Raw genomic sequence first — 27,750 nt, 5'->3', positions numbered from 1 at the left:
TGGGACTGGAAGGTTCCCTTTCATCAAGACTATAACGGTAATGTCTCCTAAAAGTAGCATTATCCTATAATTTATTATTCAAATAAGTACACATTTGAGAGTAAAAAGGGCACTATTAATATTTATTCTAGAACAACTGGTGTAAACAAGATGATCTCTAGATTACAGGGAGGTGTGGTTAACTAACCAAAAAGGGTATTAGGACAGAAATTTTTTAAAGATATGGTTGGATGTTGGTGGGACAAAAAAAGATCATAGGTTTGGGTTTTTTTGTTTGTTTTTTCATTTGTTTGTTTTCAATAATTCTACTTCCTCTGAATCAGGAAAAGTATCTCAGTGGTTTACCTCCAAGATTCTTTCCATGGGAAAATATGGGAGCCCTTCAGTCTATTTCCCACTCTTACCTTTCCATTCTCATCCTGGTTCTTGAAGATACCTGTCTCCATAATCCATCGCAGTTTACTCACCTGGAACAGACATAATGAGAAGCCCTATAACACTAGAGTTTTCCCCAACTTGGGCAAGTTTTTGATAGTTTCCTACTTGAAGGCAGGGAACTGGATTGTACAATGCTTTGAATTTCCTGCCAGCTCTCAATCCATTCCTCTAGTAGTGAATCCTATTACTTGTCAGCTCATTGGATTCTTGGATCTCTTTATAGCCTGGCTTTGGGGTCTTTGAAACAAAAGTGTTTCAAACACTTGTTTGAAGTACTTTGGCCTCACTTTAGCTCATTGATCATAAGTACCTGTTTTTCTAATGAGTCATTAAAAGTGAAAGTGATTTATTGTGACAGGATTATGTGGTTCCCAACACTGAGAGGATAATGAATCCAAAGCGTGACACCAAGAATAAAATGCTCACTCTCCTCTTCTTGACCAGTGGCACATTTTCTAACACGGAAGAGTCAAAGGGATAATGTCCTCAGCTGGTAATTAGTCACTTTACTGTAACTTAAAAAAAATCCTGGTAGAATTTCTCAGCTCTAATAAATCAAGAGTTCATAGGATCGCTAGTTATGCTAATGGGTAGCTTGACTTTTAATGAGGCTTTATAATTAATTAATCTACTCACTGAAGGTATGTGGACTCCTGGTTTATAATTACAGCCTCTAGTTTTCAAAGGTAAAACCAATATTTACCCCTGTATGCCCCCTGCCAAAGGGCTGCAACAGCCATTGGCTGGTAAATATTCATTTATACTGACAGCAAAAATATTTTACGCGGAGCTCCAACTCTGCAGTCTCCCAGCTGTCAGCTTGGTGGTAAACTGGTAAACTGCTGAGAGCTGCTGGCTGGGGACGGGTGGATTTGAGCTGAATAAAATCATACATCAGTATGAAAATAGAAATGATTTTTTCCTTTTTTGATATTTCTCTTTATATCCCTGTCTCTGTGTCTCTCTCTGTATTGGGGGAGGGGGGAAGCTGCTACTCTTTCTTTGGAAAGCTTTGTCAGAAGTTTTTATGTCAGAATTTTTACCATTTGTTGAGTACTACGTTTCAAGCCTCTACTAAGTGTTTTACATGGATTATCTCTTTAAACCCTCACAAAACACCCATGAGGAACATATTCTTATTATATTCATTATAAAAATAAGGACACTGAGGCTTAGAGAAGTTTAATAATTTGCCCAAGTTTATACTTCTAATAGATAAACTATTTGAAGCAGAAATGTCTGACCCTAGAGCTTCTTTAAAATATGAAAGAAGCTCGGTTTATTTGGTGGGTGGTTAAGAGCTTGGCCTGTACATTCAGAAGATCCCAGGTACCATGTTTTTAAGACATAATTCAAACTATTGTCTACTTATGTGTACATGTATAAAAATATTTAATTTTCTCATAATATCAATAAATTAGCGTAAGGACGGAAACGACTTCACATTGTAGCTCAAATTCCTTTGGCTACGGCTTCCATCTGTGTAAATGGATCTTAGTTCCAGTCGGATTCCTGCTCAACTGTTTTCAAAGTCTGGGTGATTTGGTGACTCCATTTTCACTGTTCTAGGTGCTACATTCCCTCCTTCACGAGGACAAACACCTCAGTTCCTTTCTGGTCCTTCTGGCAGTTTCATTGTGCAGTTACTTTAAATGTTTCTGTTGTCTCTGGAAGGCTGCATGGACTGTAAAAGCCTGACAGATCCCAGCAGAGCATGTTTTAAAGATGATCCTGGAAATACTCATGACTGAATGACTTGCAAATGACTGAAATTTGATTGTACCAACATTCTTTCTGAAAGCATAACAGGTAATTTATAGATTTCACAAAGTGCAATTTAATGCACATAATTTTTCTCAAGGGTTTATCAGATAAAGAATTTGTGGTTTGTTCCTGATATGAATGCTCCCTGAAGTTGAATCTTTAAGAATATACTATAGCCAATTAAGATAAACTATCTTAACAATGGTAGCTTAGTCATTATTCCATCCAAGGATTGTTTTATAGGCCAGATTTGTCATTATTTCTGCTTTACTTGGATCTCTGTGTACCTAATTGGGGTTTCGGTATGTTCATGGACTGGGTCTGCTAACAGGACCTTGATATATATATTTTTTGTCAATGGAAATGCTCACCTTTAGGAAAAAGTGGAGGGGAGCCCAATGTATGAGCCAACTAAGCCCAACTAACTCACCAAAAATGCAAGACATTTTAACTATTTGCCATTATTTAGATGCAAAAAAATGGAGGTCTTGTTTTTTTTTTTAATAAAGCTTAGTAGACAAGGATTAATTTTACTTAAAGAAAATATTTACTATATATACCATGTTGTTTTCCCTACCTTGTGAACTTTTTCTCTTTGCCATTCTCACTTGTCACTCATTCACATTTAAAACCTCAGTCAATTTTTACTTGCCTTCACTTTTCTTACCTGTTATGTCTTTCAAAATTTCCTCCATCTCTAACCTAATTAAAAACCTCTCAGCTAAGCATAAATTTGTTTAGTAGCTCCTTAATCTGTTAACTGCTCTCTTTCCTGCTCACTACTGAATTTATCTTTCTAAATTACCAGTTTTATCAAATCACTCCTTCAATCAAGAATCATGCATACTTTTCCATTGTGTACAAGTTAATGTTTTATGACAGGCCTGATATTTAAGAACTACTTGATTTTCACTTCTTTTTCCCTCTGTATAAATTTCTTCTTAATCCTTATACGTAGCCTCTGTTTTACACATGGAACATTTCCCCCCTAACAAATCATGATCATTGATGAGACTGGACTCATTTTTTGGTTTTGTTATATCAACCTCTCCTAACTTTATTGTTACAATTATTTTATGACATTTTGTCTATTGTGGTAGGCTGAATAATGGCCCTCTTCAAAGATGTCCATGTCCTAATTCCTGAAACCTGTGTGTATGTTACCTGACATGGCAAAAGGCACTTTTGCAAATGTGATTATGTCATGAACCTTGAGATGGTTAGATTAGCCTGGATTATCCAGGCTAATCACATGAGTCCTTAAAAGAGGAGAACCTTTCCCAGCTGAGTTCAAAGTCAGAGAGAGATGCAACCTTGCTGGCTGCAAAGATGGAAGAAGGGGGCCACGAGCAAAGGAATGCAGACAGCTTCCAGAAGCTGAAAAGGCAATGAAATGGTTTCTCCTCTAGAGCCTCCAGAAGGATCTCACTGGGCTAAAATGAAGATGTTGGTAAGGCTGTGCCCCATTTTAAACTTCAGTTCTAGAACTATAACATAATAAATTTGTGTTGTTTTAAGTTTGTGGCAATTTGTTACAGTAGCAAAAGGAAATGAATACATCTATTGACTTAGTCTCTTCCCCCAGTGGACTTGGAGCTCCTTGAATTGGGGACTGAGAAACAGAGTTCCCACATTCATTATCCCCTTTCTTTTAACAGAACCCTGATGTTTTTTTCAGAAATGCAGTAGGCCCAGCTTCCTTTGCAATTGTGTGACCGAGTGTCTAAGTTATAAAAGGGAAGTGCTATGAGAAAACCTTCCAATAAAATTGACTCAGCTAGGAAAATTTACTATCTCCCTCTCCTTTCTGCTGCTCGTCTGAAATATAGAGAAGATTACTGGAGCTCCATCAGCCATACTGGACTGTGAGGTGACTTAGAATATGAAATAGGGAAGCCAGCTCTGAGGATGGCAGTACCAAGAGACAGGTGTGTGGGTCCCTGATGGAGCTGTGGTGCCACAAAACCTGTCCTGGATAGCCGACCCTTGGACCTTACTTAGGAGAGATAAAACTAAAACAAAACGTCAATCTTATTTAAGCTTCTGTAAATTTGCCCTTTTTCATTTCTATGAAGCCAAGTCTAATAAATACTAATACAAACAGTGTTGACTCTCCATGGAATCCCAGCACAGTGCCTGGCACAGAACATTTGCTCAATAAATCCTTGATGAATGGATATCTTAGCTCTTCTTTGCCTAAAATCACTCATCTTCCAGGGCCTATATCTCTATGAAAATATTGGGATGGTTTTTGTCCCAATTAGCCTCAGTCTGGGTGGACTGAGTAGTGTCCCTGTGAAATTCATGTCTACCCAGAACCTCAGAATATGACCCTATTTGCAAATAGGATCTTTGCAGGTGTAATTAAGATGAAGTCATACTGGATTAGCGTGGGCCTTAAGTACAATGAAGGTGTCCTTGTAAGAAGAGGAGAGGACACAAATAGACACAGGAAAGAAGGCCATGTGATGACAAAAGCAGAGTTTGGAATGATGCAGCTTTGCCTCAAGAAACGCCAAGGAATGTGGGAGCCATCAGAAGGTAGCAAGAGGCAGGAAAGGATCCTCCCCTCAGGCCTTCAGAAGCATCATGGCCCTGCTGACTCCTTGATTTTGGACATACTCTCTAGAAATGTGGGGGAATAAATATCTGTCATTTTAAGCCACCTAGTTTGCTAATTTGTTACAGCAGTCCTAGGAAACTAATACACCCTTCTTTGCAATAATATATTCAAAATGCTTAGAATAGTTGCTGTGTCATAAATGCACAAATGTTAGACTTTGTATTACTATCATCATCATTACTTTCTATGCTATTTCGGTCACTGAATCTCATACTATTAGTTGAAATTGTTTTCAGGTATAAATTTTTTTTTTTTTTTTTTTTTGTGGTACGCGGGCCTCTCACTGTTGTGGTCTCTCCCATTGCGGAGCACAGGCTCCGGACGCACAGGCTCAGTGGCCACGGCTCACAGGCCCAGCTGCTCCGCGGCATGTGGGATCTTCCCGGACCGGGGCACGAACCCGTGTCCCCTGCATCGGCAGGTGGACTCTCAACCACTGCGCCACCAGGGAAGCCCTAGGTATAAATATTTTGCGTCTTCAATTAGACCATCAGGTCCTTGAAGGCAGAGACAGTTGTTTACATTCTTTTATCCCCCGTTTTCATTGCTTGACATATAACATGGTACCAGGTGTGTGAAGGGCAGCAGCCTTTAGAAAAGGAAAACTTCCCATGGATGATGTTCTCAGAATAACTGGAATCCACAAAAAAGTTATAGCCTTGTGGAATTTGGCAGACAGTTATCAGGGTCAACAATCCCTCCTGACTGACAGAAAACTAGATAAGAACAAGACTTGAGTTTCTCTAGACAACAGTCAAGTGAGGAGTCTCAGACCCTGGCAGAGTTCAGTCATCCAGTGATTTTTATCAGCATTTTTGGGGAACTATTAAAGAGTAATTTCCATTTTTCTCTTTAAATAAATGCTTTATCTATTTAGAAAGATGCTGTAGTCAAAGTACAAAGAAGCCCATTAGGATATCCATGTATAGCTCTTATAAGCAAGAACACAGCCTGGGGTAGCAAGTAGTTTTTCTGTAAAGAGGCATATTTTCTATTTTCAAACTCCCTTCTTGCATTCCTCAGCTATATTACTGAGATGCAAACTTTTCAAATTTCCTTGCCTTCTCTTGTTGGAAGATTTTATGCCTCTCACTTGCTTTCAGGCAGTTCTTTCTCTTAAAGTGGAAACCAAAAAATGTTTTTGAGGTCTTGGTAAACACAGAGCAGTCATTTTAAGAGTCACAGATAAGGAATTCCAGGGTTTTCCCAGAAAGAGACATGGAAAAGAAAAAGAACAGATTTGAATTAGCAACATTTTTGATGCTAGCTGCTGTAGGGTCAGTTAGGATATCCTAGTAGGAAGTTTTCATTATTCCCCAAGACCACAAACTAAAAAATAACTAAAATTTGTCTTCTGCTAGTTATATTCTGAGTAACTTTCTCATTATTAACATATATTAACTCATTTAATCTTTTTGATAATGGATAAGGAGGCCCTATTTATTGTTCTGATTTTGCAGATGAGCTAAGTGAGGCATAAATATGACGTATAACAATTCTCTAGGATCTGCTTTATACTCTCCGTTTTGAATCCGGGCTGTTAACACCTGATAGGTGTGCTCAGCTACTTTACTTTCCTGACCTCAATTTCCTCATCTATAAAATGCATCTCAATTTCCAAGAGGTATCTCAGTAAGCAGAAAGAAGAATGTCAGTTTCCACCCTGAAGCTTCTTAGTGTTTTTGTATGATTTAATAGTGGAAACTGAACAGAATATGCAGATTAACTAACACAAACGTAAGTACGGATTAAGTCCTGTAGCAGAGAAAGCAGCCCTGCCTCCCACATTTCCAATGTCTACGCAAAAGTGCAAATGCAGGCCCACAAACCATCTGTCAAGACTCTACATGCTTAAAACGTATAAATCAAGCTAATGAGAATACATTCTAGCCTCTTATCTGGACACGTGTATTTCCATAACGACCTGGAGGACCAGATCCAAAGCTAGAATTCTCTGACTTAGAGCTTTACACCAGAATGTGGACACCCAAGGAGAGCCTGTACTGGACCCCTGACTCCAGCCTTGGCCACTATCTCATAACCTAGTCTACTGCTCTTTCAGCTCCTGTCTCTACCCTCTAATATGAGGGGCCTCAGATGCCCATGATAGACACCTTATCCTACAAAACCATCTTTGTTGACACTCATTCCTAGTAGAGTTGCCAGGTTTAGCAAATAAAAATATACGATGCCCAGTTAAAGATGAATTTCAAATATGCAAAAACAAAATCTATTTTTAGTACAACTATGTCCTGCACAATATTTTGTTGTTTATCTGAAATTCAAATTTAACCAAGTGTTCCTGCATTTAATCTGTATTTGTCCTTACCTACAAGCATTCACCCACTGGCCAAATTTTGGACCCACTGATGCACACTCTGTTTTCCATTTCTACCCCTTCATTGGCATGGATCCAGGTCAAAGGCATTCATGTCCTGGAATGGTCCTGGGGCTGTTTGGGCAGGTAATTCTGTAGTCCAGGGTACCCAGAGTGTGATTAAGATGAGGGGCATGTGCCCCTTGGGGAGGGACACAGACCGGAAGGGACTAGAAATAGACCCTCTAAAGTGCAAAGCCCAGAAAAGGTGCACTTATTTCTACAAATAGAATAAAAGATGTACAGACAGACTGGTGGGATCTACACTGACTGGTGGGATCTGAAAAGAAATCATGGAAGGAGGGGCATTTGAGTCTTAAAGGATAGGGAGAAATTAGGCAAGTTGAGGAAAGGGCATACAATGTGGAAGTATTTCACTTATGTTTGATTATTCTTTACTTTTTAAACATAGCAAGCCCTCTGTATGTTTTTAATTCTTATGTCTTTAATGTGTACAAATATTAGGCATAACTCACCTTCTTAAAGATCATGGAGATGACTTGCACATGAAGGAAACTTGTACATACTGAGGAGAGTTCTACATTTTCACTCATTTTCCCTTTGAGTATTTGTTGATTTGCAGCATGGGCCATAGAGACAGAACAAAATGTAGGGGGCTAGAAATTGCAGCTGTTTCATTAAGTGGGGGAGATGAAAATTGAGTTCAGGGCTACCAGATGGCCAGGATTTAAGAAGACAAGACGCTGGAGAAAAGGGAACAACTGAGAAGTGAACTTGAAGTTCCACATTCAATATCTTCTTAAGGCAATGGCATAGCAGGTTACACCTGCTTGGGATGAGACAGCAAGAAACCAAGCAGGGAGTGACTTCTAAGAGGCTAAACATGGAAGCAGGAAGTTAGCAGTCTCACGGGGTTGGGGAGACAAAATTTGGCGTAGAGGACCTGCCAAGGGAGAGAGACCTGATACACAGCCGGGCATTCAATTAAAATCTCAGAAGGGTTATCCTCTAGGAGAAAAAGGCAAAGCAGAAACAGACTAACATTCACAGAGTCAAAGTGATCTGCTTATATTCTATCTGATGTTAATATTTTTAAAAGTTTTGCATTGCTGTATATTCAAAGATTTGTTTTATTAATATGCAATAAAGGCTTAGAAATTATAGTTTTATTCCTTAATTTGTAAATATGGTTAACTATGGAATACATTTACTGCCTCTAGTGAATGTCATTTATATAATGACTAATTTGAGGGTAGCGTGTACTCTGTAAGTCTGTTTTAAATTGCACTGTTGTTTTTTGTTTTTTTTTCTTATTAGTCATCCATTTTATACACGTCAATTCCAATCTCCCAGTTCATCATACCACCACCACCACCACCCCCGCCTCTTTCCCCCCTTGGTGTCCATACGTTTGTTCTCTACTTCTGTGTCTCAATTTCTGCTCCACAAACTGGTTCATCTGTACCATTTTTCTAGGTTCAACATATATGCATTAATATATGATATTTGTTTTACTCTTTCTGACTTACTTCACTCTGTATGACAGGCTGTAGATGCATCCACGTCTCTACAAATGACCCAATTTCGTTCCTTTTTATGGCTGAGTAATATTCCATTGTATATATGTACCACAACTTCTTTATCCATTCGTCTATCGATGGGCATTTAGGTTGCTTCCATGACCTGGCTATTGTAAATAGAGCTGCAATGAACATTGGGGTGTATGTGTCTTTTTGAATTATGGTTTTCTCTGGGTATATGCCCAGTAGTGGGATTGCTGGATCATATGGTAATTCTATCTTTAGTTCTATAAGGAACCTCCATACTGTTCTCCATAGTGGCTCTATCAATTAACATTCCCACCAAAAGTGCAAGAGGGTTCCCTTTTCCCCACACCCTCTCCAGCATTTGTTGTTTGTAGATTTTCTGATGATGCCCATTCTAATTGGTGTGAGGTGATACCTCATTGTAGTTTTGATTTGCATTTCTCTAATAATTAGTGATATTGAGCAGCTTTTCATGTGTCTCTTGGCCATTTGTATGTCTTCTTTGGAGAAATGTCTCTTTAGGTCTTCTGCCCATTTTTGGATTTTTTTTTTTTTAATATTGAGCTGCATGAGCTGTTTATATATTTTGGAGATTAATCCCTTGTCTGATGATTCATTTGCAAATATTTTTGCCCATTCTGAGGTCTGTCTTTTCATCTTGTTTATGGTTTCCTTTGCTGTGCAAAAGCTTTTAAGTTTCATTAGGTCCCATTTGTTTACTTTTGTTTTTATTTCCATTACTCTAGAAGGTGGATCAAAAAAGATCTTGCTGTGATTTATGTCAAAGAGTGTTCTTCCTATGTTTTCCTCTAAGAGTTTTATAGTGTCCAGTCTTACATTTAGGTCTTGAATCCCTTTTGAGTTTATTTTTGTGTATGGTGTTAGGGAGTGTTCTAATTTCATTCTTTTACATGTAGCTGTCCAGTTTTCCCAGCACCACTTATTGAAGAGATTGTCTCTTCTCCATTGTATATCCTTGCCTCCTTTGTTATAGATTAGTTGACCATAGGTGCATGGGTTTACCTCTGGGTTTTCTATCCTGTTCCATTGATCTATACTTCTGTTTTTGTGCCACTACCATATTGTCTTGATGACTGTAGCTTTGTAGTATAGTATGACGTCAGGGAGACAGATTCCTCCACTCGTTTTTTTTCCTCAAGACTGTTTTGGCTATTCGGGGTCTTTTGTGTCTCCATACAAATTTTAAGAATTTTTATTCTAGTTCTCTAAAAACTGCCATTGGTAATTTGATAGGGATTGCATTGAATCTGTAGATTGCTCTGGGTAGTATAGTCATTTTCACAATATTGATTCTTGCAATCCAAGAGCATGGCATATCTCTCCATCAGTTGGTATCATCTTTTTTTTTTTTTTTTTTTTTTGTGGTATGCGGGCCTCTCACTGTTGTGGCCTCTCCTGTTGCAGAGCAACAGGCTCCGGATGCGCAGGCTCAGCAGCCATGGCTCACAGGCACAGCCGTTCCGTGGCATGTGGGATCTTCCCGGACCAGGGCACAAACCCGTGTCCCCTGCATTGGCAGGCAGACTCTCAACCACTGCGCCACCAGGGAAGCCCAGTTGGTATCATCTTTAATTTCTTTCATCAGTGTCTTACAGTTTTCTGCATACAGGTCTTTTGTCTCCCTAGGTAGGTTTATTCCTAGGTATTTTATTCTTTTTGTTGCAATGGTAAATGGGAGTGTTTCCATAGTTTCTCTTTCAGATTTTTTTTTTTTTTTTTTTTTTTGCGGTATGCGGGCTTCTCACTGTTGTGGCCTCTCCCATTGCAGAGCACAGGCTCCGGACACGCAGGCTCCGCGGCCATAGCTCATGGGCCCAGCCACTCCGCGGCATGTGAAATCTTCCCGGACCAGGGCGTGAACCCGTGTCCCCTGCATCGGCAGGCGGACCCTCAACAACTGCACCACCAGGGAAGCCCTCTCTTTCAGATTTTTCATCATTAGTGTATAGGAATGCAAGAGATTTCTGTGCATTAATTTTGTATCCTGGAACTTTACCAAATTCATTGATTAGATCTAGTAGTTTTCTAGTGGCATCTTTAGGATTCTCTATGTATAGTATCATGTCATCCGCAAACAGTGACAGTTTTACTTCTTCTTTTCCAATTTGTATTCCTTTTATTTCTTTTTCTTCTGATAACCGTGGCTAGGACTTCCAAAACTATGTTGAATAATAATGGTGAGAATGGACATCCTTGTCTTGTTCCTGATCCTAGAGGAAATGCTTTCAGTTTTTCACTATTGAGAATGATGTTTGCTGTGGGTTTGTCATATATGCCCTTTATTATGTTGAAGGAGTTTCCCTCTATGCCCACTTTCTGGAGAGTTTTTATCATAAAAGGGTGTTGAATTTTGTCACAAGATTTTTCTGCATCTATTGAGATGATCATATGGTTTTTCTTCTTCAATTTGTTAATATGGTGTATAACATTGATTGATTTGCTTATATTGAAGAATCCTTTCATCCCTGGGATAAACCCCACTTGCTCATGGTGTGTGATCCTTTTAATGTGTTGTTAGATTCTGTTTGCTAGTATTTGGCTGAGGATTTTTGCATCTGTATTCATCAGTGATATTGGTCTGTAATTTTCTTGTTTTGTAATATCTTTGTCTGTTTTTGGTATCAGGGTGATGGTGGCCTCATAGAATGAGTTTGGGAGTGTTCCTTCCTCTGCAATTTTTTGGAAGAGTTTGAGAAGGATGGTTGTTAGCTCGTCTCTAAATGTTTGATAGAATTTGCCTGTGAAGCCATCTGGTCCTGGACTTTGTTTGTTGGAAAATTTTTAATCACAGTTTCAATTTCATTACTTGTGATTGGTCTGTTCATATTTTCTATTTCTTCCTGGTTCAGTCTTGGAATGTTATACCTTGGTAAGAATTTGTCCATTTCTTCCAGGTTGTCCATTTTATTGGCATAGAGTTGCTTGTCATAGTCTCTTACGGTGCTTGGTATTTCTGTGGTGTCTGTTGTAACTTCCCCTTTTCATTTCTAATTTTACTGATTTTAGTCGTCTCCCTCTTTTTCTTGATGCATCTGGCTAATGGTTTATCAATTTTGTTTAACTTCTCAAAGAACCAGCTTTTAGTTTTGTTGATCTTTGCTATTGTTTTTGTAAGGCCAGACACTATTAAACTCTTAGTGGAAAACATAGGCAGAACACTCCATGACATAAATCGCAGCAAGATCCTTTCTGACCCACCTCCTAGAGAAATGGAAATAAAAACAAAAATAAACAAATGCGACCTAATGAAACTTAAAAGCTTTTTCACAGCAAAGGAAACCTTAAACAAGATGCAAAGATAACCATCAGAATGGGAGAAAATATTTGCAAATGAAGCAACTGACAGAGGATTAGTCTCCAAAATTTACAAGCAGCTCGTGCAGCTTAATATCAGAAAAACACACAACCCAATGCAAAAATGGGCAGAAGACCTAAATAGACATTTCTCCACAGAAGATACACAGATGGCCAACAAACACATGAAAGAATGCTCAACATCATTAATCATTAGAGAAATGCAAATCAAAACTACAGTGAGATATCATCTCACACAGGTCAGAATGGCCATCATCAAAAAATCTACAAACGATAAATGCTGGAGAGGGTGTGGAGAAAAGGGAACCCTCTTGCACTGTTGGTGGGAATGTAAATTGATACAGCCACTATGGAGAACAGTATGGAGCTTCCTTAAAAAACTAAAAATAGAACTTCTATACGACCCAGCAATCCCACTACTGGACATATACCCTGAGAAAACCATAATTCAAAAAGAGTCATGTACCACAATGTTCATTGCAGCTCTATTTCCAATAACCAGGACATGGAAGCAACCTAAGTGTTTCTATTTCATTTGTTTCTGCTCTGATCTTTATGATTTCTTTCCTTCTGCTAACTTTGGGTTTTGTTTGTTTTTCTTTCTCTAGTTCCTTTAGGGGTAAGGTTAGATTGCTTATTTGAGATTTTTCTTGTTTCTTGATGTAAGCTTGTATAGCTATAAACTTCCCTCTTAGAACTGGTTTTGCTGTATCCCATAATTTTGGATTGACGTGTTTTCATTGTCATTTGTGTCGAGGTATTTTTTGACTTCCTCTTTGATTTCTTCAGTGATCTCTTTATTATTTAGTACGTATTGTTTACCTCCATATGTTTGTGTTTTTTACATTTTTTCTCCTGTAATTCATTTCTAATCTCATAGCATTGTGGTCAGAAAAGATGCTTGATACGATTTCAATTTTCTTAAATTTACTGAGGCTTGATTTGTGACCCAAGATGTGATTTATCCTGGAGATTGTTCCATGCACACTTGAGAAGAAAGTGTAATCTGCTGTTTTTGGATGGAATGTCCTATAAATATCAATTAAATCTATCTGGTATATTGTGTCATTTAAAGCTTGTGTTCCCTTATTAATATTCTGTTTGGATGATCTGTCCATTGGTGTAAGTGAGGTGTTAAATTCCCCCACTATTATTGTGTTACTGTCGATTTCCTCTTTTAGAGCTGTTAGCAGTTGCCTTATGTATTGAGGTGCTCCTATGTTGGATGCATATATAGTTATAATTGTTATATCTTCTTCTTGTATTGGTCCCTTGATCATTACATAGTGTCCTTCCTTGTCTCTTCTAACATTCTTTATTTTAAAGTCTATTTTATCTTATATGAGTATTGCTACTCCAGCTTTCTTTTCATTTCCATTTGCATGGAATATCTTTTTCCATCCCCTCACTTTCAGTCTGTATGTGTCCCTAGGTCTGAACTGGGTCTCTTGTAGACAGCATATATATGGGTCTTGTTTTTGTATCCATTCAGCAAGCCTGTGTCTTTTGGTTGGAGCATTTAATCCATTCAAGTTTAAGGTAATTATCGATACGTATGTTCCTATGACCATTTTCTTAATTGTTTTGGGTTTGTTTTTGTAGGTCCTTTTCTTCTCTTGTGTTTCCCACTTAGAGAAGTTCCTTTAGCATTTGTTGTAGAGCTGGTTTGGTGATGCTGAATTCTCTTAGCTTTTGCTTGTCTGTAAAGCTTTTGATTTCTCCATTTAATCTGAATGAGATCCTTGCTGGGTAGAGTAATCTTGGTTGTAGATTCTTCCCTTTCATCACTTTAAGTATATCATGCCACTCTCTTCTGGCTTGTAGAGTTTCTGGTGAGAAATCAGCTCTTAACCTTATGGGAGTTCCCATGTATGTTATTTGTCATTTTTCTCTTGCTGCTTTCAATAGTTTTTCTTTGTCTTTAATTTTTGCCAATTTGATTACTGTGTGTCTTGGCGTGTTTCTCCTTGGGTTTATCCTGTATGGGACTCTCTGTGCTTCCTAGACTTGGGTGGCTGTTTCCTTTCCCATGTTAGGGAAGTTTTTGACTATAATCTCTTCAAGTATTTTCTCTGGTCCTTTCACACTCTCTTCTCCTTCTGGGACCCGTATAATGCAAATGTTGTTGCATTTAATGTTGTCCCAGAGATCTCTTAGGCTGTCTTTATTTCTTTTCATTCTTTTTTCTTAAGTCTTTTCTGCAGCAGTGAATTCCACCATTCTGTCTTCCAGGTCACCTATCCATTCTTCTGCCTCAGTTATTCTGCCATTGATTCCTTCTAGTGTAGTTTTCATTTCAGTTATTGTTTATCTCTGTTTGTTTCGTCTTTAATTCTTCTAGATCTTTGTTAAACATTTCTTGCATCTTCTTGATCTTTGCCTCCATTCTTTTTCTGAAGTCCTGGATCATCTTCACTATCATTATTCTGAATTCTTTTTCTGGAAGATTGCCTATCTTCATCTCATTTAGTTGTTTTTCTGGGTTTTTATCTTGTTCCTTCATCTGGTACATAGCCCTCTGCCTTTTCATCTTGTCTATCTTTCTGTGAATGTAGTTATTTTTCCACAGGCTGCAGGATTGTAGTTCTTCTTGCTTCTCAATTGCACTATTTTTAAAGAAACTGTAGAGGAGCAACAGAATGCCAAGCACCTTCGTAATTGGATTATATTAATCATTTAGTCAAGCAGTTTTAGACCAAGAATCAGAAACCCAAGGAGTACATTTATTGCTTTAATCTGCACATATTAAAGGCATTTATTTCCGTGCTGCAGCTTTGTGGTAGTCCACTATTTTCCTTTTCCTTTTTGGCTCTTCAGAAACTTGAATACTTAAGCTTGTACATGATCTTGTGTTTTGCTATCCTTTTTACTGTAAAATGTAAATATTTTAAGGGATATTTTGATTCTAAATATGATAAAAGAATTTCTCACCTAAAAATAAAGGAATATTAAACCTTCCCCAGAGGCAGATAACACCATCCAGGGTCACTATGATTTTTTATCTTAGTGTACAGCATTCAATAAAGAATTATTAGCCGTGACAGAAAGCAGCACCAGGTGATGTAGAAAACAAACAAGAACAGATAATAGAAACATCCCCCAGATAATCCAAATGTTTTGGGGTGTAGGATAAATATGTGGAAGTTAGAGAAAACATTTCCAAAGCATCACTCCATAAAGGACTCATATCCAGATTATACAAATAATTTCTAAAAATCTATTCAGGAAAAAAAATCATCTATTGAACAATTTGAACAAAAGATTTAAAGAGAGATGTTACAAAAGAGGATACCCAAATGACCAATAAATACATAAAATGATACTCAACATTGTCATCAGAAAAATTCAAATTAAACAACAGTGAGAAACACGCATACCAAAAGGAATAAAAGTGACTGACAACAAAAATGTACTACTCTGGTTTGGAATGATATTCTTGCTAGTAATACTATGACTGTGGTAAGAACATTTAACATGAGATCTACCCTCTTAAAAAACGTTTGTGTGCAATAGTGTTGTTAACTATAGGCATGATGTTGTTCAGATTTCTGGAAATTATTCATCTTGCAAAACTGAAACTCTCTATCCATTCAACAGCATCTCTTCATTCCTCCAACCCCTGGCAAACAACATTTTATTCTCTGCTTCTATGACTTTGACTATGTTAGATGTTTCATACAAGTAGAATCATGCAGTATTTTTCTTTCTGTGACTGGCTTGTTTCACTGAGCATGATGTCCTCAGAGTTTGCCCAGGTTGTTGCAAGTGACAGAGTTTTCGTCTTTTTTAAGGTTAAACAATATTCCATTGTATGAATGTAGCACATTAAAAAAAAATCTACTCATCTGTTGATAGACCTTTAGGTTGTTTCTGCATCTTGGCTGCCATGAATAATGCTGCACTGCTGCAATGAACATATCTTTAAGATCCTGATTTTAATTCTTATGGATAAATATGAAGAAGTAGGATTGCTGGATTCCAAGATAGTTCTATTTTTAATTTTTTGAGAAACCTCCATACTGTTTTCCATAGTGGCTGCCCCATTTTATATTCCCACCAACATCAACATAGTTTAAGCGTTCCAGTTTGTCCATGTTCTGGCCAATAATCATTATCTTTTGTTGATTTTTAATAATACACATCCTAACAATGGTATCTCATTGCAGAATTGACTTGCATTTCTCTGATTATTAGTGCTGTTGAGCATCTTTTCATAAACCTATTGTGTATTTGTATGTCTTCTTTGGAGAAATGTCTATTCAAGTTCTTTGCCCATTTTTAATTGGGTTATTTGAGTTTTTTTGCTATTGAGTTATAGGATTTCCTTATCCACTTTGGATATTAACCCCTTATCAGTTATATGGTTTCAAATATTTTTTCCCATTCCATAGTTTGTGTTTTCACTCTTTAAATTGTGTCCTTTGCTGTGTCTAGTGTGGGATTTTGATAATGAGAGAGATTATTTGTATGAGGTGGGGGTAAAATGGGAAATCTCTGTACCCCCTGTTCAATTTTGCCATGAACCTAAAAGTGCTCTAAAAAATAGTCTGTTAACTTTAGACTTTAGAATGTACAACACCAAGAATGAACTCTAACATAAACTATGGACTTTAGGTGGTAATGTTCACATGTGGGAGCAAGGGGTATAAAGGAACTCTGTACTTTCTTATCAATTTTGCTGTGAACATAAACTGCTCTAAAAGAGTCTGTTTCAAAAAATTAGCTGACAGGGGCTTCCCTTGTGGTGCTTGGGAAGGTTAAGAATCCACCTGCCAATGCAGGGGACACAGGTTCAAGCCCTGGTCCGGGAAGATCCCACATGCCGTGGAGCAACTAAACCTGTGCGCCACAACTACTGAGCCTGTACTCTAGGGCCCACGAGCCACAACTACTGAGCCCATGTGCTACAACTGCTGAAGCCCGTGTGCCTGGACCTGGTGCTCTGCAACAAGAGAAGCCACCACGATGAGAAGCCTGCGCACCACAACAAAGATTAGCCCCCACTTGCCACAACTAGAGAAAGCCCACGTGCAGCAATGAAGACCCAATGCAGCCAAAGATAAATAAATAAAATAAATAAATTTTAAAAAATTAGCTCACAATATAAAGTGCTAGTGAGTACATGAAGAGACTGTATCTCACATATATTGCTTGTAGGAGTGTAAGTTGGTACTACAGCTTTGGGAAATGGTTGGCAACATCTCCTAAAGCTCAACATATACATACTCTAATCCAGCAATCCTGGGAATATACCCACCAAAAGGAGGTGCATATGTTCACCAAATGACATGTACAAGAATAGGCATAGCAGTCCTACTTACCGTCATCAAATATTGGTAAAAAACAAAATTTCCATCAAGAATAGAATGGATAAATACACTGTGGCATAATCATATAGTGGGATTCTCTAGGGCAAGGAGAATGATTTAACACAACCTGACTAAATCTCACAAATAAAATATTGAGTGAAGGAAGCCATACATAAAATTACACATGCAATATTATTCCAGTACATAAAATTCAAAATCATGTAAACTAACCTTATGATAGCAAAAGAATATTTACCTTTAGCAGAAAAGACAGGTAGTAAGCATGACGTAGACTACTGTGGTGCTGGTAATATTCTATATCCTTCCCTAGGAGCTGGGAATGTGGGTATGTTCACCTTCGGTAATGCATCAAGATGCACAAATTAAGATTTGTGCACTTTTTCTATATGCATGCTTGATTTCTGTTTTTAAAATGTTTACAAGAAAGAGAAAAGCATGTATCCAGTCCTCAATGGGGCCTTGCTAATGCTGGAATTAATAGTTTTTCAGCACTCATCAATTGAGCTTGCTTTACAAAATAACTGGACTTGAAGTACCATTCCCTACCGCCTCTTTAGTTGGTATCATCAAATTTTTATTCAACACCTACTTTGTTGGCAAAAATGGTGCTAAGTCTAGAGTATAAAAAGAACTAAGATACTTGAACTATCCAAATAGCATAAAAACTAGTTTTTGGAGGCATACAGGAAGAGATAATTTTGCATTAATACATATCATGTGGAAATAGGAACAAGGTGCCGTGGAATGTAGGAAACTGCAAGATTGGTCTGCTCTGTCAAGTACATGCAAGTGTGTGTGTATGTGTGTGAATTTCAGAAAGCAATTTGTAAAACAGATGATTCCTGGGCTTAATCTTCAAAATAAAGAAGAATTTAAGCACACAAAGGGGAGGAGTGAGGGAATTTCAAAGAGAGGGAGAGGCATGAGTGAAGATGTGGGACTGTTAAATTGTGGCATTAGAGCTGAATTTATAAGCAGCTCACTGATACTAGAGCATACATGTCAAGGCAGCAGGTGATATGAACAATGGATGGAAAGATAGAGCCCTGGCATGGAAACCTTAGAATCACTCTGTATGGCTGCAGTGGTTGATTGTATGAAGGTGTAAAATTTAAGGGGACACATTCACACAATGGACATATACTAACTGGAAACAGTGGAGGCTAGGCATACAGAAGCTCAGAAAATTATGCAAGGAGTGCACACTGGGACACATAGGTGCATGCTGCTGTGACATTTCTTAATCTCACTATGGACATCCACTAAGGTTTCTTTCACCCACTGTCACTCTTGGAGGTCTGGTGTCACCCCTGATTTGGCCACATTGTCTACAGGATAGGGTATAGAGGTGGGCATGCATGGAGTGGTAGGTTCACTGAGGCATACACATCTTGGCATCCAGGGTGTGAGGGAACAGGCCAGTGTTGTGGGAACACATATGTACATTCATAGAAAGTTCCCCAGACAGTTTCTGGCCTAGCTGAGTAAGTGATTCGCATAGCAGTGGTTCCCATTGATTTCTAAGAGTCATAGTATATGATTGACCAGGCTGTGCAATAGAAACATCCTTATTTTTGTGCTTAATTTGAGGAAGGTCAACCTTGTCTGATTTACACAAAAGTGCTCTATGAGCAGTGGCAGCTCTTGTAGGTCATGCCAGGGAATTTGAAATACAGCTTATATGTGTTGTGAAAAATTTTGGAGGATTTTAAGTTTCTAATATGCATGTTTAAGTTTTCATTTTATATATCTGTGTCAGTAAGAAGGAGAATGTATGAAATGGAGCAGAGCTGGAGGTGGAGTTTCAGATTAGGAAACTGTATATAATAGTCCGGGTGTGAAATAAAGAGATTTTGACATGTGGAAATCACAGTAAAAATGAAGAGGAAGAGATAGACTTGAGGAATATTTAAGAGGAAACTTTGGTGGGACTTATTTGGCTGTAGATAGTGATGTGAAGAGAGGAATTTAGGTTGATTTTGGGGCTTCTCAAACTTTATTAATTAGATAGGAGGTAATAGAGAAAAAACAGGCCTGTGAAGGTGAGCTTGGTTTTAAATCCAGTGGGGTTCAGGTATTTATGAAACATCCAAGTGAATGTGTATATCTCACAATTTAGATCAAGAGTTAATGACCAGGAATGCAGGGAGATAATCTGCTGATGTCATGGAATCCAAGGGAGTTTTGAACAAAAGGTTATGGTCAGTCATGTCAAATATTGAAGGTTGTCAAGTAAGATTAAATTGAGAAGCAATTCACTTTCACTATTTTTAAGTCCTTGGTTACTCTTTGGAGAACTGTTTCAAAGTAGGGGAATGGGTAGAAACCAAACTGCATTGGGTGCAAAATTGAGGAAAAAGAGGAGACAACAACATCTAAAGTTGTTTTGCTCGGGGGTAGAGGATAACTAAGGTCCATTGGGTTGGGTTTTATAGTTTTACTCTGTTTATTCTGTTTTGTATTTAGATTGGAAGTAATGATAGAGCAAGTATGAAGGGGAAATAGTTGGTTTAGAAAGAAGAGGGGATAATTGAGGAAACATTGTCTAGGGGGCTTGGAGAAGATGAAATGATAATCATAATTATGAGAATAATGATAATGGTGATAATGATTATTGTAATGGTATCATCTCTCATTTATGGAATTCTAACACTAGGCAACTTTATAAGGAAGATCCTATCATTCCCAACTTGCAGATGAGAAAGTGAGGCTTAGGCAGGTTAAGTAACTTACCCAGAGTCACACGGCCATAAAGTGCCAAAGTTTGTATTTAAATCCAGATCTCTCTGTTGATGCCCATGACTTAATGACTAATATGCACTGCCTGTCACAAATCAAGCATATAGATAGATGGGGCAGATGGAATTTCACTTCATCCCTGAGAAAGGAACAAACTTACTCCAGTTTCTTTCTCCTATTTTGGTAGTAGGCATATGTTTAGAAGAAACATAATAAATTCTCTGTGGTGTTGCATTTGACTTTGCATTTTTGTTCAGTATTTGCTTCTTTGCCTTAATTGGCAAGGTGATCCACATATTATTTTTAATTGGCATGACCATATACTTTATCTTCCAAAGAAGAACAATTTTTAAAGCAAAAGAGGGCGTTGTTAATACAAATTAAACCAAACAGGCATAAACGAGGCCTGTCCTAAACACACCTTGTTTTAATTTTAATACCCACTGCTATTATATATACACAGTGTGATAAAGATTGGATCGGCATTATTGATATTACGTAGTTCCGAGCTTCAAATCATATTTTGTCTAGGAGAACTGGCATTATTTTCATAAAATCTGTGACAGTAGCATCCATCTTTCACATAGCTAATGCCTTTTATTAACCCAAAAAATATTTCTAGAATCATGTGGAGTTGAGAATTAAATGGAACCTCAGACAGAACTCATCTAGGCCGATCTTTTTTCACTTGCTTAACTTAATCTCGTTTCAAGGTCCCCCTTTACCTGCTATCTGAAGTTACTTTTAAAACAAACAAACAAAACAAAACAAACAACAACCAAAAAAACACTGACCCTTTGAAATAGCTTTAGGGAGGCCAACACATTAAAGGTTCTCTAAGGTGTATTTTGACTTACACACTATGTTGGTAGAGCATTTTAAAAAGATCCACCTACTTAAGTATCAAGATCTCTTTTCATAGATTTAATTCAAATGGTTTCATAGGGTTTTTTGTTTTGTTTTTTTTTCCTATTTTGAGCCAAAATAAATTAGGTCAGCAAAGTAGTTTTGTGACGTTGAACTCTGTTTTCCACTAGGCCTTCTTATTGTTTTTTTTTTAAAAAAATATTTATTTATTTATTTATTTAGACTGTGTTGGGTCTTCGTTTCTGTGCGTGGGCTTTCTCTAGTTGTGTCAAGCGGGGGCCCACTCTTCATCGCAGTGCGCGGGCCTCTCACTGTCGCGGCCTCTCTTGTCGTGGAGCACAAGCTCCAGACGCGCAGGCTCAGTAGTTGTGGCTCACGGGCACAGTTGCTCGGCGGCATGTGGGATCTTCCCAGACCAGGGCTCGAACCCGTGTCCCCTGCATTGGCAGGCAGATTCTCATCCACTGCGCCACCAGGGAAGCCCGGCCTTCTTATTGTTATCATCACTGACCACTGCTCATAACCTGCTATTTCCTTAAATATGAGCAACTGCTTTGCTCTCTTCTACCACTATATCTGTTATCATTCTTGGCAATTTAACACATCATCTATCCAACATCTCTGCTACTCTGTTTTTGGCCCTCCTCCTCAACCTTTTTTATTTTTCTCCAGTTTTTATTTCAGTTTACAATACCACCATTTACCAAATTGCTCAGACAAAAAACTTAGGAGTCATCTTTGGTTTTCCCTAACACTTTTCACATCACCCCACATGTCTAACCAAATAGCAGGTCAGCTTTATGTTCCCACACATCTTAATACTGTCATTTACACCACTGCCTCTGTCACCTTTTGCTGGTGATGCAATACCTTCATCATTTTCCTGCTTCCACTCTTGTCCCCATAAAGCCCATTTTCCACTCTGTAATATGAGTGGACATTGAAAAATATAAATGATATTTTATCAAGCACCATATAATTATCTAGAAGTTCCTCCATGATCCAGCTCCTACCTGATTCTCCTGTGTCATTTTTTAATCACTGTGCTCTTTGTTATTTCTTGAACAGAGAGAGCTCATGTCCTCTTCAGGGCCATTACACTTGTCCTCTCAGCCTGGCATACATTTCACCAGTATCTTTTTCTACCCCGCCTCTTCTCATTATTCAGGTGTCTTAAAATGTCTTCTCATTTGAAGAGCCTTTCCTGACTACATTATACAAAAAAAAAAAAAAAAAACCTCTTAGTGACTATCTCCCAACTGTGCTTTGTTTTCTTAATGCACCTTAAAAAGGTGTGTAATTGTTTAAAGTATGTCTTGTCCACATGAATGTAAATATCATGATGGAAATAACATGATATATCTTGTACTTATGCTCCTAGGACAGTGGCAGTATCAGAGGGAAATTTGGCAATATTTGTTCAATAAATGAACAAGGTAATTATAAAGACAAAATGAGGTCTTGTATGTGAAGAGCCTAGAGAAAGCCTGGCATAAAATGAGTCCTCCCGCAATCAGCTTGTTAAAGAGGAAGGTGCGACTCTTACATTAATTTTAGTTGTGTATTTTCATACCACAAGACACCATAATATAGGAAATAAAAATTATCAGTCCAAAGTTATAATGTTTTATTTGCTTCATATAAAAACGTATAATTTTCAAAGGCTAAAAAGAGTCACTAAGTCACTACTCTTGAGGTTAGGTCCTGAGTATTCTGAGATGACACACGTAAATGAAAACCAACCCAGACATGCTCTTGTGTGCCAATATTTTGATAGATATCACTGAATATGTCTAGTGATAGGCAGTTGAAAAGGCTTGGAATCTGCTACCAAGGAGATCATAGTCTAGAGGAAGAGATAGGCAAAGAAACAACGCATAGTATAATGTGAAAAATACCTCAGCAGAAGGAGAGATTAAATGCCCAAGAGTCCTGGGAAAGACTGATGTAAAATGTGATGAATGATCTGTGTTAAAGAGATGCTAACCAATCATACATAGGAAAGGTAGACTGATAAACTAGTATGTAAAAGTCATAAAGATATGAAGTAGCACAGTGTGTTCAGTGAACCACTGTCAGCGTAATATGTCCTGAGTATAATATGAGAAGGATAAACAGTGGAAGATGTGTCTGGAGATACAGGCAGGGGTCTTGGCCCCATTACTGGTTCACAATTGCTATTCAGTCATTGTTCCTATTTTTCCTCTTCTTCCATTTAAGGTGTCTAATCAGGGAGGTATATTTTCACTGAAGCATTTTTCAAATTAAAGCACATTAAGTTCTTGAGTGAAGAAATTAGCCTCTTGAATATGGGATTTCCTTTCATCTTATTGTTATATTACTTTAAACACTTTATTTCCTGTTGTTTTATGTTTACAATTCATTCTTTAAAAAGGATTTTTATGTCAAGTGTTTTTAGAGAGCACATGTTTTTCAACACGTGTGGGTTGGCTTTCACTGTGGAGAAATATCTAAAGAAAATACTGTTTTGCTTTTGCATAGCCAGTCCTTTATTTTTTATACTTAATACGAACTTATCCTATATTATGAATGATGGATTATTTCTAAAAAGCTCCACTGATATTTCACTATAAGTTCCAAATTCATTGTTTATTATACAAACCTGTCTTAACCAATAATCTTAAATTTGCCACGGGAATCATTCTTTATTTCCACTGTAGGTGCTTTAATTGCCTTTAATTTGTGCTTATGTTTCTTTTGGGGGACAAATTTTAATCTTTTTTTTTTCAGTTTTTTTATGTCAGTGACTTATGCTTTCCAAATAGTTTTGAATGCTAAATTATGCAAATCTCAGGAATATTGGGAGTCCCAAATTAAAAGCCATAAATTTGTGATGAAGAAACGAGCTAGTGAGTTTCTTAATTCAAATATGAGATGTAGCTTGATAATTGGATTGTGAGTATGTAGCCAGAATAACAGAATGATCAGTAAGTCAAGATTTCCTAAGTACTGATTAAGTTATCAACTGAATAGATGAATGGTAAGTATTCAGTTATATGATTCCCTAGAATTAGTCAAAACTTTTCAGCAATGAGTTGTAGGAGGTAAAAGGAGAGAGATAAGCATCATTTCATTTAACAGCATGAAAGATTCCTCTCTCTCGAAATCTGACAGCATATCCATGTCTGTGTTTTTATCTCTATAATGGTTTTTGGAACTTCAGTGCCACATTAACTTTGATTTAAAAATGAGGCAATAGTCAAAGAAAACAAATCAACAGCAAGAGACAGGAAACCAAAGTGGCATGTATGTGTGTATGTGTGTGAAATAGAGAGAGTGCACACAAGTTAGTGTAATAGAAAAGTCTGCAATCTGCCTAGAATACAAGGGTGTTCAGCCTGGCCAAACAGTTTTGAGTCATTCTTGACCAAAAGTAATTCTCCAAAGGAAAGTATTAGATCATTTTATGAAATTTTGATGATTCAAGGGCTAGAATCTCTGTTGATTTCCGTCAATTATTAGAAACCTGTGGTTTACTTTTTTCTCAGATTGCTCACAAATGGGGTTTCAGCATCTGTGGTTAACCTCTCAAGGATTTCACATATTCTCTTTGCTTCCTAACATATTTGTCTTTAAAGCACAAGTACTTTATTTCCTGCATCTCTTGTATATCTCTTTAAAAGTTTTTCCTCCTAAGCATAAAAATTTTGAGAATAATCATTTGCAGTAATTTTTCCCAAGATACTTCTCTTTTGACCATCAATTTCTACCTGCTTTTATTTTCAGCTATTAAAATCCTTTTGTAAAATGCTATCCATAGTTGAGGTGACACTGGAAGGATCTGAAAACTACCCACTGCAGCACCAATGAAAACCTCTCATTACTTTGCAACTTTTTTCCAGAGTCCAATTTTCTTTGTGCAAAATAGAAATACTCCATTTTCCCTAGTGACCTGTACTTTAAAGTCATTAGTTATATAGAGAATTGAGAGTTTCATAAAAGTACAGTCTCGAAATCATAGTCTCTGAAAGTTAGTTCTGATGTTTCTCATGGGTTAAACACTAATGCAAGAAGATACAGGCACCCCAATATTCATAGCAGCATTATTTATAATTGCAAACATATGGAAGCAATGTAAGGGTCCATCAGCATATTAATGGTTAAAGACGCTGTGGTATATACATGTACAATGGAACATTACTCTGCCATAAAAAAGAATGAAATTTTTCCCTTTGCAGCAACATGGATGCATTTGGAGGATGTTAGGCTAAGTGAAGTAAGTCAGACAGAGAAAGACAAATACAATATGGTATCACTTATATGTGGAATCTAAAAAATAAAACAAACTAGTGAATATAACAAAACAGAAACAGACTCACAGATATAGAGAACAATCTAGTGGTTATCAGTGGAGAGAGGGATGAGGGAGGTGCAAGATGGAGGTTTATACTACTCTGTATAAAATAAGCTATGAGGATAATATAGTACAACACAGGAAATATAGCCAATATTTTATAATAACTATAAATGAAATATAACCTTTAAAAATTGTGAATAACTATGTTGTACACCTGAAACTTATATAATATTGTACATCAACTATACCTCAATTGAAAAAGAAAAGATGAATGGAATTCTGTGTCTTTCCTTAATGAGCTCATAGTTTACATGGGAGACAGACATAAGGAAAATAATTATAAGGTACCATACCATAGGGAGTACTGTAATAAAGAGGAGATGTGTGTGACCAGTTAGTGCTGGCAGCTAACTTATTCTCAGAGAGTTGGAAAAGGATTCAGAGGAAAGGTGATATTGAGCTGACATTAGAGGGAAGAAAATGAGCTTCACAGGAAGAGACAGGAGTTGGGGCACAGCATTTCAGGCCCATGAAACAGGCTGTGCAAAAGCATGGAGTTGTCACATTCTTAGTGTTTAGGAACCAGCGAGAAGTTCATTGATTAGCTATTGTCCCCAATACTACAATGGAAAAAAAAAATTGCCCAGAGGATTTTTCAGCGCCCTAAAATGGTAAAGGCATTGCTAAAAAATGCAGTAAATTGTATGCTAGAGGATTTGCTGTTTATTACCTGGAAATTCAAAATGACCTAGTAAAAAGCTGGGAATTAAAATATTTGTTTACAAATGCACATTTATAATTTTCAAGCACATAGAACATATATATTGTATACTAATAAGTAAAGTGAGATAAGTTAAGGAGAAAATAGCAATTTGAAATAGACCTCCTTTACATAATAATAGATTCAAAATATAAAATCATGTTAAGGCTGGAGAACTAATTGCTGGATAAAGAAAATGTAAAAGGACTTTTAATGTCTTTAGTGATTTTGAAAATCATTTTAATGATTTTGAAAAGGCTCTTTAATTTAAAGTGATTCTGTTTCCTAAAGAATTGGAGTCTAAAGTTCACCCACTGTCAAACTGATGAGAAAAAAATATTAGAGTCTAAAAAATTCAGAACTTCATATACTTAGAGACATGTCTTTCTCTATGCTAGGGTTATTTCAAATCAAAATTAGTGAAATCCTAATTACTGTATTTTACTCTTAAGTCCAATTTAGAGAGCATAAAGATAAGTATGCTCTGAAAAGCCTCATAATTTTATGATATTAAGCACAAGGCAGAACTTGAAATAGAAGATTATGAGGAGGGGGGATGCATAGACATTCTTCTCTCTCTCCTATAATCCTGGGATATAGCCCATCAGGTTCTCTCTCAGCTTCTTCCCCTCTGAACAAGAAGATTTGAAATAGGGAGGAGAGAGACTGTAAAGGAGCCAGAATTTGTTCTTGGCAGGTTGTTCTTTCTGTCTGTGATGCCACCCTACTTTAAGCTCCTTGTCTCCTCTCTGTTTCCTACACCAAATGGAGGCATCTACATTTTCTCAATGGCCACCCTTAACCTGAAGAGAGAGGGGATACTGACTGTGAAGTTCAAGGTGGCAGCAGACAGTTGGGCAAAATGTGCTGTGAGACCTCATCTTTTTTCAATCAAACATGTAAACAACTATCACATTACAGCCATCCTAGGGTCTCCACAGGGGGATTGGTCTGGGGACACTGGGGGTACCAAAATATGTAGATGTTCATGTCTCTTATATAAAATGGCTTAGTACAGTTAGCCTCCATATCTGTGGGTTCTGCATCCACGGATTCAACCAAAATCTATCCATGGAACCTGTGGATACAAAGGGCCAACTGTACTTCAGACCAGGCTTATTTGTAGAATACAGTGATTTGTTATATTCCTCTAACCAGAGGCCAAAAAAGCTTATTTTCTGAGTTCACGGGAGAAAAACCAAATGATCATCTCAATAGATGCAGAAAAAGCTTTTGACAAAATTCAACACCTATTTATGATTTAAAAAAAAAAAACCCAGAAAGTAGGCATAGAGGGAACTTACATCAACGTAATAAAGGCTGTATATGACAAACCCACAGCCACCATTGTTCTCAATGTTGAAAAACTGAAACCATTTCCACTAAGATCAGGAACAACACAAGGTTGTGCACTCTCACTACTATTATTCAACATAGTTGTGGAAGTTTTAGCCACAGCAATCAGAGAAGAAAAAGAAATAAAAGGAATCCAAATTGGAAAATAAGAAATAAAGCTGTCACTGTGTTTGCAGATGACATGATACTATACATAGAGAATCCTAAGGATGCTACCAGAAAACTACTAGAGCTAATCAATTAATTTCGTAAAGTAGCAGGATATAAAATTAATGCACAGAAGTCTCTTGCATTCCTATACACTAATGATGAAAAATATGACAGTGAAATTATG

At 37.4% G+C, this 27,750-nt stretch overlaps 1 long non-coding RNA gene across 2 annotated transcripts in view; it reads right to left on the bottom strand.

Moving 5' to 3' along the window:
* Positions 1-27,750, bottom strand: part of LOC137205665 (uncharacterized) — a 61,180-nt gene that overhangs the window by 16,843 nt on the left and 16,587 nt on the right. For both annotated transcript variants that reach the window (XR_010934245.1, XR_010934246.1), the window contains one exon: positions 405-467. This is a non-coding gene — a long non-coding RNA (uncharacterized lncRNA). The remainder of the gene's footprint in view (positions 1-404; positions 468-27,750) is intronic.

This window comes from Pseudorca crassidens, chromosome 14 (genome assembly GCF_039906515.1).
Source record: "Pseudorca crassidens isolate mPseCra1 chromosome 14, mPseCra1.hap1, whole genome shotgun sequence".
In the NCBI taxonomy this organism is placed as follows: Eukaryota; Metazoa; Chordata; class Mammalia; order Artiodactyla; family Delphinidae; genus Pseudorca; species Pseudorca crassidens.
This window is presented reverse-complemented; position numbering and strand designations above follow the sequence as displayed.